Below are 3,061 nucleotides of genomic sequence, written 5' to 3' on the forward strand. Positions count from 1 at the left end.
TTTTATTCTCATTTTGTACAAATGTTTTTTTTACATTAATAAAATATTCTTGTTTACAAGTAAATAAAATATCCCTCTTCCCCCATGAATATAGATAGACTTGCTTGGGCGAAAAAAGTAAAGGCGAGAGAAAAAAATTAAAATAAAAAAATAATAGTAATAATTGTAGGTATGGCCAGGTGGCACAATGGACGAAACACCAGCCCTGGAGCCACAAGCACCCAAGTCCATATCCAGCCTCGTAAACCCAACAATCACCCAGCCATGTGACATGCAAGCTCCCCGATCCCCACTGCCCTGCAAAAACCAAAAAGAAGAAAAAAAAAGACCCAAAATAAAATAAAATAGTAATAATAGAAGGGGTGGCTGGGTGGCAGACAGAGCATTGGCCCTTGAGCCAGGAGCACCTGGGTCCAAATCCAGCACCAGACACCCAAAGATCACCCTGCTATGTGGCCCCAGGCAGGTCATCCAGCCCCACTTGCCCTGCACCCTCCCCCAAATAATAATAACAAAAAATGTGCTTGAGTCTTTGTTCCAACACCAACAACTATGTCATGGGTGGATCTCATTCTTTATGATAAGTCCATCACAAAAGTTACTTCCATATTTTTCCACCATTGCCATTGCTGATCGCAACTCCCTCCTTTCTTATTTCTCCACTAGCATGTACTCTATTTTCTCTCTCCTTTCACTCTGATTCTGCTGTAGGGTCATTGACTGGCTCAGCAGACAGATCCCTGGTCCTGGGGCCAAGAAGCCCTGAGCCCCCATACCACCCCTTAGGCCCAGAATCCACCTGGCCCGATGGTCCCAGACAGGCCATCCAATCCCAGCCCCTTGCAATAAGTAAAAAAGAAAATGTGTTATATCTGACCACTCTCCCCCCATAGTCCATCCTCTCCTCCATCACTCACATCCCCACCCCTTCCCCCTGCTCCCCACTCCTTCTTACTCCAGATGTCTATACCCCATTGAGTATATATGCTGTTTCCTCTCCTAGCCACCTCTGATGAGAGCAAAGATTCCCTCATTCCCCCTTGCCTCTCCCCTTCCATATCATTGCAATAACTCATTGTAATAAAAAAAATCTTATGTGAAATATCTTGGACTATTCCCCCTCTCCTTTTTCTTTCTCCCATTCCATTTCCCTTTTTTTCCTATTGACTGCATTTTTACACCATATTTTATTTTCAAATTCAGCTTTCTCCTGTGCTTCAACTATAAAAGCTCTCTCTACCTGCTCTATTAACTGAGAAGGTTCATATGAGTATTATCAGTGTCATTTTTCTATGCAGGAATACATGCAGTTCATCGTCATTAAATCCTTCATATTTCCCCCCTCTCCTCCAATCTCCATGCTTCACCTGAGTCCTGTATCTGAAGATCAAACCTTCTGTTCAGCTCTGACCATTCCAAAAGGAACCTTTGAAATTCCCCTGGTTCATTGAAAATCCATCTTTTTCCCTGGAAGAGGACATTCAGCCTTGCTGGGTAGTTCATTCTTGGCTGCATTCTAAGCTCTTTTGCCTTCTGGTATATATACATTCCAAGCCCTATGAGCTTCCAATGTAGTTGCTGCTAAGTCCTGTGTGATCCTGACTGTGGCTCCACAGTATTTGAACTGTGTCCTTCTGGCTGCTTGTAATATTTTCTCTTTGACTTGGGAGTTCTGAAACTTGGCTATAATATTCCTAGGGGTTGGTGTTTTGGGATCTCTTTCTCGGGGGGATCAGTGGATTCTGTCCATTTCTATTTTGCCCTCTGCTTCTAGAATATCAGGGCAATTTTCCTGTAGTAATTCTTTGAAAATGATGTCAAGGCTCTTTTCCTGATCATGACTTTCAGGTATTCCAATAATTTTTAAATTATCTTTCCTAAGTCTGTTTTCCATATCAGTTGTTTTTTCAATGAGATATTTCACATTTTCTTCTAATTTTTGATTGTTTTGGTTTTGAAGTATTGATTCCTGATTTCTGGTAAATTCATCAGTCTCCCTGAATTCTATTCTTTGTCTGAAGGATTTGTTCTCCTCAGAGAGTTTTCTTATCTCTTTTTCCATCTGGCCAATTTTGCTTTTTAAAGCATTCTTCTCCTCAATAACTTTTTGAACTGTTTTATCCATTTGACCTAAGCTGGTTTTTAGCATGCTATTTTCTTCAGCATTTTTTTTTGGATTTCCTTGACTAAGCTGCTGACTTTATTTTCATGTTTATCCTGCATCTCTCTCCTTTCATTTCCCAGTTTTTCTTCTAACTCCCTTATTTGATTTTCAAAGTCTTTTCTGAGCTCTGTCATAGCCTGAGCCCAATTTCTGTTTTTCTTGGAGTCTTTAGAGGCAGGAGCTTGTGCTTCCTCATCTTCAGACTAAGTATTTTGATCCTTCTTGGGCTCATTTGCAAAATATTTCTCAATAGTCTTCCTTTTGTTTCTCTGCTTGCTCATTTTCCCAGCCTAAGCCTGTTTTGGGGGGTGCTTCCTGAGCTTTTGGGACACTCCCACAAGGGTCTCAGCATGTGAGGTTCTTTCCTCCCTCCTGGTCTGTGAATGACCATAAGCACCCCCCTCTGCCAAGGAGCTGAGGTGGGGGGGGGGGCCTGCTGTTCTATGGGGGGGCCTAGACTGGGATCAGGATCTGAATGTGGTCAGAGCCCCAGAGTCCTGTTCCAGGGGCAGAGGACGGGGCTCACAGTCTCTCTTCACTCCCCTCCCTCAGCTCAATGGCCTCATGCCCTGTGGGCTCCTGCTTATTGGCTCCACCTGCTTCTGTTTCCTGGTCTGGGTGAAAGACCAAGCTGCTGGCTGTGTGCCCTGAGGGCTGGGCTCCACTTGCTAGCTCTGGCAGAGGTCCCCAGCTGTTCCCCCACTTTGTGCCCAGTGCTCCTCGGGGTGCAGCTCAGGAGACTCCCCCACTGCTGTGAGCTGTGACTCCCAGCACCCTGGGGCTGCCTCCGGGAGGCTGAAGTTCTTTCACTCTGGCAGGCCACCGCTCTGGCAGGCCGCCTCTCCGATCTCGGGGAGCAGAGCCTTTTTGTTCTTTTCCAGGTTACCTTGAGTGGGA

The sequence above is a fragment of the Macrotis lagotis genome, chromosome 5 (genome assembly GCF_037893015.1).
Source record: "Macrotis lagotis isolate mMagLag1 chromosome 5, bilby.v1.9.chrom.fasta, whole genome shotgun sequence".
Taxonomy (NCBI): Eukaryota; Metazoa; Chordata; class Mammalia; order Peramelemorphia; family Peramelidae; genus Macrotis; species Macrotis lagotis.